The sequence below is a fragment of the Bombus impatiens genome, unplaced genomic scaffold (assembly GCF_000188095.3).
Source record: "Bombus impatiens unplaced genomic scaffold, BIMP_2.2 scf_0136, whole genome shotgun sequence".
Classification (NCBI taxonomy): domain Eukaryota; kingdom Metazoa; phylum Arthropoda; class Insecta; order Hymenoptera; family Apidae; genus Bombus; species Bombus impatiens.
In genome coordinates this window covers 1,862,141-1,875,313 of record NT_176555.1, presented here as the reverse complement: position 1 = coordinate 1,875,313, position 13,173 = coordinate 1,862,141, and the positions used below count along the sequence as shown (strand labels likewise).

Here is a 13,173-nt window from a genome sequence, read left to right as displayed (position 1 = left end):
TAATTCTCGCAGCGTGTATTTTAGGTGAATAATCGTGGTAAAATGGATTTATTCTCGCCGTTTAACGACGTCTTTACGCGATTATTACGCGAAGGAGACCGATATTGATTCCCACAAAGCGTAGTTTTCACACAAGAAAGCAACGACGCGCTACGGAGATACGAAATCCCGTGGAATGCCGATCTCACGAGTGCGTTCGTTGCGTAACTCACTGGATAACGGTACCGTTTCACACCGATAACATCAACGGGGAAAATCGTTTAGTGAAAACCTATCAACCTAATGGCTCGCTTCAATATTTTATAATCGACATAACCGAGTTGCATTTAGACACTCTATCATTTGAAAACGTACAATATGTCCCCCACAGACCTAAATCTTTCGTTGCCACAACGTTCGCGGCTTTAAATCAATCCCTTTCAAGGTGCTTTGAATCTGAAGCAATAGGTCTACGAACGTCGATACGAAACCTAATTCCACCTTTCCATATCGAAAATCAAGATTTACGTTCATTGATCTCCTAACGTAGCAGGATAATATCCATTTTCTAAACAAATCTTTCCCAACTGCGCCTAACGGTCTCGACAGTAAATCAGACTGTTCAATTTCTCAGTGAACCGAATCGAACACGCGTCGACGCGACTCCAAAATTCCGCACAAAGCCAAGATTTCCTTCTGGCCTTTCATCGATCGGGGCACGCGTTTCCTGCGCGGCGCGTTTGCTCGTGATGCTATACAAACACGGCTGGAACAGACACGCCGCAAATTGCGGAGCGCATACAAAAGGAAAGGTTAAGCCTCGCTGCACATACACGCGTACACGGACACACACGCACCGGCAACAACCATTAAGTGCGTGGGTATATACCGGGGCAACTCGTACTCCCGCACGCGGCCGCCGATAGTTATCGATTCTGCTAATCGACATTAGCATTCCAAATGTCAGTATATACCCGGTATAATCCAAGTACACATGCGGCGGGCACAACACGCGCGTTTGTACACGCGTGCACCGATCGAGGGTAAGTCGTATCGGGAGAAAGTTACGATACAGCCATGGCGCAGGCGTAGGAATACAAGGTACTCCTCGAGCCAGTGGCATGACAGTGCTAAATGGTTCTAACCGCGTTAACGACACACACCGGCTGGATTTTGCCACTCACCCGATCGCTGATCGGGAACGAAGCAGTCTCGCGCTGCGAGACAGATCGCTACCCTCGATGCTCGGCGCATTACATCAATTACGATATGGACGCGAAACTTCAAAGCAGCGGCGAAATTTATCGGTGCACAATGAGACATTAATCCGAGCGTTCGCGATCATTTACATAACTGCCCGGTAATGGCGGCTCGACGTCGGATTGATGCTAATTAAGCTTCAATGGGCATCGATCACCCAACTGATTTTCCTCGATCCAAATCAAGGAAACAATGGAAGCCAAGAGGGGATTATGAAATCTGCACAATTTTTTAGTTTGGTTCGTCTCTTTATAGTCGCACGATCTATTTATTCATAAATAGATCGGTATCGATGCAGTATATACGTCGAATTGTTTTTTTGTAATCTCGGCAACATGTATATTTCCACCTTATAATTAAGATACCAGCATAGGTAAAAATAATATGGACAAGTAGCAATTAAGGACGAGACAGAAATGTCAATTTGATTATCTTTTATGTGTAATTTAAATCAATTTACGCGTTTCCAGTCTTCGTTCGGCAGCGCATAGCAGGCAAATCAGTAACACCTTACAAATGAAAAACCAGAGCCGATTGATACGACTTTCATCTGGATCGTCGTACATATCTGTCTTAGCTATCTCCGATCAAGTTTCTCGCGTGCAAAAAGTGCAACTAAATTACCAAGAGGAAAGCACTTGGCGATTTGTACTCCTGAACGTTCCCAGGCTGCTTCGTCCATCACGTTTGCTCGTCGATACGAATTTCACGTATACGATGGCGTAAAATAAAACCGCGTCTCCATGCGTTCGTCGCGTGTTCGCCGGCAGGAATGCGGTCGTATCTAGTCCGGAAAACGCGACGCGTGTGGTATAGAATTGGATAAAAGCATCGTTGCTTTTGTATCTGGCTGGCGTAACACGACCTGACGACGAGAGTCGCGATACAATTTCACGCGGTAGCGAAAAATACCTAAGCCACCAAGGAGAAGACAGACGTTCGTGAAATCTCGCGATCAAAGCGGTGGACACGCGATAGAATCCTTGTTCGAGGCGACCCGATTGTGTCAGCTCGAGACGAGCATGCTTCGCAGATTCTTCTAGACGTACCGTTAAGTAACCCCGGTGAAAATAATGAGATCGAGCGAATCTGTTCGAGGCCGACATCAGCTGTTGCGAGTCGAGCGTCGCATCGTCGCCGCTGTGGCGCCGCGGCTATATGATTTGATTCGATCTTGTCCTGTTTCGAGAACAGAATAGCTACGAGTTTGGAATCTGTACGGTTGAGATAGGTCTAATAGTTCGAGTTAGTTAAGGATAATTGGCATAATTAAATAGGATGGAAAGTTTAAAAGTGTAGTTAGCGCGTAGAATTAATTAAATTCATATACTGCCCCTTTCATCCGGTCACAGGCAATAATAACGTTCTCATAAATTTACGAGTCCTTGGTACTCGTTATCCTTGAGAGTAGCATAAACGATATGAGAAAAAATACGTATGTCTAGAACGATTTAGATAATTTTAATATTAACCGACGGTTAATTGTCCTGTCGAGAACAAGGTACTATAACAGTAAAGCAAGTAATGATCCTTTTCCTTGGTATCGGCTCAAAATTCCTGTACTCGGCAAACGAGTTAGACCAAGAAATAAACCAAATAACATCATCTCCAACCTACTTGCCTACAAAGTGACTCAAACGCTTCGTACCTAGTACGTATCGGACAGTGAGCGGAAACTGTTTGAATCTTCGCGTAACCTACCGGAACGCTTTCGCAACCGCGACACGTTCGATCGCCAAATTCGTAGCTGCTAGCAAATTCTCTTCCTTTCCAGTCGCTCTTCCCCTTCCTTTCCTTTTACACCGGCCTCGATTTTCGAGTCACCGCTGTTACAATCCACTTTAAAATTCCTCGTACGATATTCAGACCCCTTTGCAAGCTCGTACCTTGGCGATCTCTGGCAAAGCAGACTCGTGTAACATGCGACAAATATCGACAAGCACCCAGTCGTAAACGTCGCGAATTATTGCGACGGTAAATCCCGGTTCGAAGGATAACCGAGCCGTGCAAAGCGGCGATAACGAGCGTTCATGTTTGCCCGTATCGAAATCACGACACAGAATGTAGAATAAAGAGTAGCGAGAGAAGAGAAAAGAGAAAGAATGCCAGGGAGCAACTGGCTCTCGATTCCATCACTGGCTTTATTTACACTGGTTCGAAACCTAAGTCAACAATCAGGTCGAATGACTGCACAGGGTATAACAATGCCTGCTTTACCTAGGTATCCCTGTGAATCATGAAAATACTTTTCAGAGGAATTCGACCAACCTACCCTGTCGTTCGTCTTGCTTTCATTTTGGACTATAATGCTGTACGAGAATGCAAACAATGCGCAACAGAATATTACCAGAAACCTCAAGCCCGGTCTAATCCATTATCGTTTGGACTTTGAGCACAGAGATGTGTCACACGTGGGCTAATTCCAACCAAGAACAAAATGGACAGACGAAGGGTCTTTTCTAGGTAGAAGACATTCTTTGTATTTCAACGAAGTTCGATAAATGTTTGATGCAGTGTAATTAGTATCGGATTACTTACATTTTAAATCCTCCAGTTCGTCATAGATGAAAGAAAGACAAGAGGTTATCGATATGTAAAGAAGGCTATGATTTCGTCCATTATAGTTTATTGTTTGCTGAAAAGTATATCCACGTAATACGAAAGAATAATCGAAGCACAAACGATCGAGGCGTTATTGGCAATTCGCTAATCATCTCGGATTCTTCGGGCGAAGAAAGAAAGTCATATGGCGACCGAGATACGCCACGTTGCAATGAAATCGTATAACAAAGCGGTTAAATTTGCCTTGAATTTCTTGCCGCAACGTATTCTCAGATTATTACAGCGCGCGCTATTCCGATCATGCGCCGTTTAACCTGACATTCAGGGAATTGTCTGTCGCAAGTGAACTCGGTTTGCGCAATCTCGCGAGATACGGACAGGAAACATTAGCCTGACGCTATTCTTAATTTCGATACGTTATTGCGGTTATTACGAATCACGATGTTATTAAATACATCATTGGGCAATTGAAAAACACTTTGCAATTCAAAGATGGAATGCTGAGGATGGAAAGGGAAAATGATATCTCGATAACGGTATCGAAAATTTCTTAATGCTCGTCTTGCCGAAAGGATTCAAGAGCAAAAACATTAAACGATCCTGTCGGCGAAATGAAGCGTGACAAATATTTTCGCCAAGAAACCACCGAGCAGATTTCACAGAATCTCCTAATGAATTTATACGGGCTTTCTCGCAAATTCCGATGTTTTTCCATCGATAAAACACATAAAGATACGAACATTTTGTACGAAGTGCACTCTTAAAAATATACAAGTACGGTTTATTATATCTATCTATTAGCAAAGGAATTCTTTTGTACAAATTTATGACCAACTCTGACGAGACAATCGCTATCTATCTCGCAGAAACTGTGTATCTAAGAGGGATTCAAGCGAAACAAGGCAGACTACGAGCTAGTTAACCGTTATCATTGTTTCGTGTACCAAACGTGTCGAATAACAGCACGCTTGGGTGCATCTTGCAGTCACATAGCCGAGCGATCGTTAATTAAAGTAATAATGGTATTATACTCATTTCGAATATAGAAGTCAATGTAGCGGCGTCCACGCATCGTCGCTCAACTATCGAATTCGCGATCCTTCGAACCGCGGGGAAACCAGAAAAAGTAAAATGCGTAATCTTCGCTACTAGATAACAGCTGAAGTGATGAAACACAGTTCTACCAGATGTATCACGACTACCGGAAATCTTATGCTCGGCTACCGTTTGCAACTGTTATCTCCTTCTATGTGCAACGATCCGATAAAATGATCGATATCGATGAATCTCGATACCGTCTTCGCGAAGAATGCGAGATCCGTAGCATAAATAACAAACGGTTATCTCGAGAAGAAGCGAGGAATTCTTGTTACGAAATCTACGATATAACATAGTACCGACGAATAAAATAAGCCCGATGCAATCACTCGTCGAGCATTCTGATAATCGAGTCTGCAGGACATTGCAGAAAAGTTGGACTCCGCGAGAGGAAGAAAATTGCGAGATGTTAGCAGTACGATATTATCGCGACCGACGAAAAATGTTTATCTATCGTGAATGCTATACTATCGCTTGCAATTCACGTCGTGCGATTTCAGGAATCTCGGATTGGTAATAAAGACGGTTTATTATTTGACTTTCTTTTCCTCTATCTGGAATTCTCTCTTTTCTCGGGCTGATTGCTCGACAACGAGTCGGTTAAAACACTGATTGCATATATCGCGATTGGGATTCCGTAAGAGGCGATATACGTGGCCTTATTTCAGTCAAGGACTCTCATAATTTTTCGAGATCATCGACTTCGATAAAGTTTGATTTTCTGCCGCGACGCCGGCACTCGGGTTTGCTCGAGCGCGAAACAAACGTGAAAAGAAAGGAACCGGACTCAACGCGTCGCGGTCGCGCGCGAACCGGTGAACGTTTTTAAACCTTATCATTGACCTATCATATGGAAATGAGCAGATAACGTATTGACTATGGAAAGGATAATATTTAACCCGGCCGAGAGAAAAATTCCGAGCCATTGTTGGTTTCCTTTGTCCACGTTTCTGCTCAAGATAGCTTATCTTCTTTGCATTAGCACGAATCCGTGTGTACCTACCATTCTCCACGCCCAATTTTTACGTTTTATCACAAAACTTTCTAGATAAATATTAAGGATGATGGAGAGTTAGATTAGTTTTAGTACGATCTTGAAAACGGTTAGGTGGCTGGAAGTTTCACTCAGGTCAGAACACCAGTGAATACCCAAGGGTCGTTCATAGTTCGCAGGCGAATCGCTTGCACAATGACCGGTTTGCTTTGTGCGACGTGTCATCGACATTTGCAGAATCGCTCATTGTCGCAAATGACTCGAGCTCCGCGGCACGAATCGTCGGTTCGAGCAAAAGGCACGCAAAGACTATCTCTCCGCTGGAGTCTGTTCCATCGTGTTATCTATTATCGATTATAAATCGCCGTCGCGTTGAACCTGCGGCTAAATCCGAGATGCATCGTCGTCTCGATGCATCGAATACACGGCGTTAAATCGATCGTTCCTTTTCTTGAACACAATGGGAGAAAAGCAACGACGTTGAGCGACGACGAGACTAAATTTAGTTGGACGCCGTGTAAATGGCCGTGAATACTTGGCAGACATCTCAAGGCTCTTTCCGATAACACAAGTCAATCCGGTCGATCAACTTTACTCTAAATTGCCCAAGGAAAATGGAATATAACGGAAATTTGTCTCGTCTCCAGATTAATTCAGGTTGATCCGCACTTTCAAAAGATAACCACGAGGTAGGTTGGAATGACTTGATGCGATAGGAAATCCCGCCACTTAAATGATAATAACAGTCCGGTGTTAATGCATTCCAGAGATTTACCGAGTCGTTCATCATGAATCGCCAATAATATGCAATAAAGTTGCACGTAGGTAATATCAAAACGCAACAAGTAACAACCGATGGGTTCAAGAGAATCCCATTGCTCGTACACGTTACTTCCTCTCGATCTCCAACCCTCAACCCCATCGATTTCTTAAGATTACGGTTCAATCGTCGATTATAGTTACTCCGGATAGTTGCCTGTGGAGAATGGCTATTGCCTGCCAACAGGAATATTAATGCGAAAGTTATTTGCTAGGCCGATCTTTTCCTTCCTTCCCTCGGTATTCACCGGCTCGTCTACCCATTCCCTTCGTTATCCTACATTACTCCCCGTTTAATCTCTCTTTTTCTCCGAGCGAAGGACATCCGGTTTCGTCGTCCGGCGAGCATCCGCTGCTCTGCTATAGAACAACCGGCCCAGACGTGCGAAACGGTAGGAGGCCGACCGGATAGAGAAACGGCTACGAGAGAAATGCTCGAGATGCTTCGAGATACGCAGGCTAGACCGTCGTCGACCAAGTAAATCGCAGATCGTCGCTTCAGATATCATCATTCAGCAGTTTCGCGTCGCGAGATATCTTCAAGTAGTGACACATCGCCGATATTTTTCGTCCAACGACTCTTTACTCTCGGATTGTTCGCGTCGAAGTGAATCGATTCAAATAATTGCCGGATCATCGGTCCGAATGACTTCATACTCTTCGTAGGTACCTTAGACGGCTTGACGCGCTAGATAACATAAAGTATTCGAAGTAAATATTAGCGTACTGGATGTACGGTTCGTTTCTTCCGCCTCTGATATCCTGAACCGCCTTTGCGAACGCGATTCTCTAATTGCTCGCTTCGAGCAACGTAATAAAACGCAATGCCCGATTCCTACATTGAGTAACGCACATAGCCGCACGGGCAAATAAACTTCGATTATTATTGTTTCTAGCGTGGGCAATTTACGGTAGAACCGTAGAACAGCGAGCCAGGGATCTGACTTACGTTAGTGGTGCACGATCATTCTTAAGCGTCCGTGGCTTGCTCCGTGCAGAAAAATTCCGTGCCCTCGTATAGTAGTTCCTAGATTAGCAAGTCACTAATGACCCGGCCATTCGTCATGCTACATAATTCTCCTCCCGTGTTTGATACTAATATGAATTCGTAGCAGAGCAGCAAGTCGAACTGCTCCTTCGGGTTTCTACTGCTCACGGATATACCATAATGACCCTTTCGCGGCGTCAAGAACGCCTCGGAGTTAAAACACCGAATATCTCTCGAATTCGTGCGAGTGACCCAGAATATTACTAACTTCGTGAGAAAACTGGAACGTCTTCTAGTCAAACTGGCTTGCCGTTCCAACCGGCAATCGGTGAGAAGAGGTGCGAGCAACGGAGCCACAGACCTATATTTACCGTGACTACCACAAACTCGCGTAATCGGCGAGAGGGAGACCGAAACACCTCCCGCACAACGTCGTCGAGCCATACGTGCTTTATTAGAGGCAATGGTGTTTCACCTATGCTCCATGCAAACGCTTTTCTTCCATTCGAGACAAAAATTTCTCTATATACGATTCCTATCGAATTCTTTTACCGGATCTACGATTTCCTCTGGAACCTTGACCGATATCCATGCAGATGCTGCGTCGATTGAAAAATTGCACGCGGCTACTTTGCATAATGTTACTCGAATAATAATGAAGCTGGACGAAACATAATACATTGTGAGACTTAAGGCGAGATTGCATGCAACAGGTGTTGAAATTCAACAAGTACTGCTAGCTATAACGTCATCGCGTTATATCGTTAAATTATTATACATGTGCAACGTGATAAGCTCGGTATTGATCGAATGGTGGCAACTCGTTACGTGGTAAGCAAAACAGAAACATAGCGAATTAATCGACGGTAATGATCTCGAAATACGACCGACAATTAATTCCCATAGGTTTAGCCGGGAATAAGAGAATCGTCTTCGCATGTACGTACGTACATCGATACCTAATTATTACATCAGTCTCGTAGATAATACTTAAGAAACGATTTATCATAATATTTTTTCGAAAGTTCCAGTGTCATTGAAGCAGGAATCGCGCAATGCTCACGAGCTCTCGCGTGAAAACAAAAACGAACAATGGTATGCTATAGTTGTATCGAATCCAGTGCCGTGGTAATTTATATTCGAGCAATCTATTTTCTATCACTCGTCGAGGAAAATTCGTGTGATCGTGAGATTTATCTAAAACAGAAAGTGAAAGGAATAAGCTTGCGTAATTTGTCTTCCATATATTAACAATTACTGCCAGTGTCATGCTTGTTTCCTATCAATCAAAAATATTCAATGGCAGAATTGCAGTTTCACGAGTTCAATGAAATTCGATCGTGAGTAGGAACTTAATTTTATCGAATGATTCCTCGCGGTAGTATTTCCGAGAAAAACTACGTGCGGGTACTCTCGCTTCATTGAAGAATCTCTGAAAGTCAATATGTATCCCGGAAAAAACCTCGCTCTCTGTTACGACCCAAGTACGAACTATTTAGTTCGACAATAAGGTTGTCGTAGTGGATACGAAATGAATGTGTGTGCTGTTTACGCCGTGCGTCATGTCTCCTTTCATTTACTAAACTCCTGATCTTTGATGTTGTATCTTCACTATACATTAACACTCGGTTGAATTAGAATTCGCGTGGCACGCTGAATAAGTACACTTAGTACACGTTGTACACAATGACATGTAGCAACGTGTAATACCGAACAAATATTTACTGACGAGCTAGCTAGGAAATCGGGGGGATTCGCGTGAAAACGCGTGTTTGAATTACTAATCGTGCCACGGTATGAATGTCGGTTGACGGCCGTCGAAAGCAAGGCAACTGAAACGTTTCACGAGCGTTTCAAATTCTGATTTTATCTATAAAGAGTGATTTCGTTACCCTACTTTCGTTGCTTTCCATGGCTTAAATATAATCACCATAATAGCCCGCATAAATTCCCTCCAAGTCAAAATTTTCATTTACTCGTGATAGCAAACTTGGTAGACACACGATGAGCAAAAACAACCCGTTTGGGTGTTCCAGGGTGAAACAACTGCTGATGAACAAGAAGCAAGGAACTCAAAGCGTCAGACACGAGGCGAATAGACGAACTTTCACTTTAATTCGCTGACGAGAGGTCGCGACCTCGGTCGATTCGACCTGATCGGTATATGAGTCAATGGTATTTTAACAAGGATCACATTCGGGTACCCGGTATAGCTCTGCTTATTCATTCAACTTTTGCCCGAGACCGTAATTAACAAGCGTAGGTAGGTACGTTGATATCGATGGTCGGTAGCACGTGAGGTTCCTCATACGGTAGGATCCTTCTGTCCTTAAAGCTGGTCATGATTCATTCATGAAGCGAGTCTTCAATTGCAATCAACAACCAGGGAAACGAGCACAACCGTAGGCAAGTTTCGCGATACTCGATGTCAATTTCTCGCTATATTCTTTCCAGAAACAAGTATTAGCATCAAGGTCGTCGAAATTACTGGACGAATATTTCTATTCAATTGCGGTAACAAATTCTATTAGGACTGACAATGACATATTGTATGGGCTTAATTATTCGATTTTCAGATCTGAATGATAGAGTCGAACGAAAAACAGAGATAGGGCCTGGGCGGTGTTATTTCATCGATTCGTGTTGCTTCAGGCAGATCGTACGAAAAAGTATCGTGTCGAAAGGCCGGGGAAGGAAGCGGCTTCGACCTTCGACGACGCGAAGAAGAAACAACCCACGGATTTATCGACGTAAAGGTCAAGGCACTCGAGAGTATATGTATATCGAGTCGATGTCAAGGCCGACGTACTCGCCGAACGATACAACGCCGTGCGCGTGTATATTTTTCATTGGAAAATCGGTTGGTTCAAGGTTTACGAACTGATGAGTCAGAAAGGAAGAAAATAAAATAATGAAAGAAAGAGACAAAAATTATGAGATAAAAGCTAGGAATTTTACGAGTGCGAATGAAAATATAGGGCTACAGGGGCATATATGTGTAGTTAAATGATTAAATAGTCGCCATCCTACAAACAATCCATTCGCAATATACAAGCTATAGGTATATTAAAAACATTCCCATATCAGACGTAAATTCCTTCTTTCAACCTTCACGTTTGACTCACTGTCCAAACACGAGATATCCTAAGCACTTTAACCAGCACATCAACAAAGAAACCCAAAACGCTTCACCAAGACTGATGGTACTTACTAACACATTTTCCATACACGCGAATACGAAAATTGCTATTGAACGTATAAATAAAACGAGGTAACGGGAGAACATGCAATCTTCCTAGTGGAAAGCAATTCGAAAGAACAATGTGCCATGCGGAAAATGGTCGAGGTCCGTGTGTGAGAAAAATTCTCTGAGAATGTTTAGCGTGCTGTTAATGGTGAGTACATACAATCGGGGATGCGCGCACTTCGTGTCTAGATATCCCGTTGCGAGCTCGTTCCTGCCGCCGCTGTTGAGGCTGTTGCTCGCGAGCAACACACAAATACCGAAGATCCGGTAAGGATCGTTATCTCTCGAGCTTGCCCGTGCAAACGAAAGAAATGCGACCCGTTAAAATACGCGGCGATTCGTTCCTTCTCACCGTGTGAGAATTACGACGTGATGCGCGCGCATCGTACGCCATGCTCGATTTTTCGCAAATGATTACGTTCGAAAAGCAACGTGATTATGAGTAAGATGAGTGTTTACGATGATAACGTGATCGAAGCCCAGTGACAGTACGTTTAATTTTGTTCGATCGACGCGATCGAGGTAACAATTACGAAGCTATTATGTAACGATCGTATAATTTTCGTTTGCACGTGGAACAACTTCGACTCTCGGTTTCGAAAGGAAAAAGGAGAACGCAACCCGTACAATGCTCAAGGGGAACGAGGATCAACCATGCAGGTGTACGAGTAGAACATAACGCCAGGTACCCTGTTCCGCTTTCCACAAGAAATTCAAGAAACAACAACTCCGACGAGTCGAGGTCGCCTAGAGCGTCTCGGGTTCGCAAGCCCATGGAATCCGAGGGGATCGTAGCCGTCGTCGTATTCTATGCCACCTGGCAGCGAACTGACAGCTGGTGAAGACCGACGAAATAGAAAAATGAAAACAAATAGATACCTGTAAGTTGGCAGATTCCCACCTGTTGATTCAGCGTCGACTAGGTTTTCTTGCGGTTGCTACGCGCGGGCCCGGTTCCAACGGACAAGCGATATCCAGGATGACGACCGGTCGTGGTTCGTAGAAGGCACACAGAGTAAGTCGGAGAGAGAGGTTAGAACGATCGGTAATACCGTGAGAGCGACAGAGACCGAACGAGCACATCCACTGTTACACGCACAGCACGTTAACGCGCCGGCTGAATCCTGCCCCGCTTTACACCACGTGCGAGATCTTTCGTTAATAATAATCGACCGGTAAAACGATCGTGTTGTCACGGTGACATCGTCGCGGGGGCAGGTATAACGTTAATGCGCGAACAAGCGTCTTTCTTAGCGTCTCGTGACGACGACAGAAAGGACACCGTCATTCCACCGTCGAGTTTGGAACGAGGAGCGTTCCACGATCCACTCCGCACGAGCGCTGATACACGACTGTAGCCGAAGTTGCACGACAGCATGACCGAGCAGAGGGGCCGAGAAACGGCGAACGAAGCCGAGTCGGCTCGACTCTGACCGATCGCGGCCGAACCCACAAGATGGAATGCACGCGGACGGAAATCAGGCGGGATCGGAATCGGGATCGAGCTTGGGTTTGCGCTCGGGCTCTCGGGTTTGGGCTCGGACTCTCCGGTTCGAAGCCGATCCAAGGCAAACGACCGCTCTACCCCGCTTCTTTCGTTCCTCCGCGCCGTACAGCCCCCACCGGCTGGTATAATCTATGTCTATTATCCTCCTCTCTGTGTTTCTTTATTCCCTATATACCAGCATCTTTGTCCCCCATCTTCCTCTCTCGTCCGTAATGTTGATTTTCTAGTTTGTTGTAATATTCGCCATGCGAAATTCGCGGTCGAGATAGACGGTAATTAACGTGCTGTTGCATCCAGACTGGTATAGCGACCTTCTTTTTTTGCAATTTTCTAGTTTTTAATCATTCAGTTGATTCCCTTGAAATCGAGAACAAATTAAACCGAAGTTCGATTTCTTTCCGATTCATCGTCGCATTTGATAATTCTCAGCTTGACGATTGGTCTCTATCGAAGTCGTCGAAGAAGTGAAAGCAATTTATCGCGATGACGTTTTCACTCGCGATGTGGGTGTAGCGCAATTGTTAAAAAAGAAAGAACAGATAAAAAAGACGCCTGAAAGTTTCTTTTCGTGCGACGTTTGTTTTGTCGTGCAACCCGTGTCTCATTTACATATCCCGGAATGTGAAATTGAAGATGATAAATAAGAGCAAAAGTCATTTAATGGCAAAACCCGGTACCAAGGTGCGGGATGAAACGTATAAAAATTCGTGGCGTATCGC

The 13,173-nt window shown here is 44.3% G+C and overlaps 1 protein-coding gene across 2 annotated transcripts in view; it reads right to left on the bottom strand.

The window, feature by feature from the left end:
• Nucleotides 1-12,314, bottom strand: part of LOC100747839 — a 126,165-nt gene extending 113,851 nt beyond the window's left edge. The window contains exon 1 of one of the 2 annotated variants that reach the window (XM_012381886.3): nt 11,827-12,314. The gene's annotated coding sequence lies outside the window, so the exon portion shown is untranslated. The remainder of the gene's footprint in view (nt 1-11,826) is intronic. The other variant, XM_012381888.3, reaches the window with a different exon arrangement.
• Between the last annotated feature and the right edge of the window lie 859 nt (nt 12,315-13,173).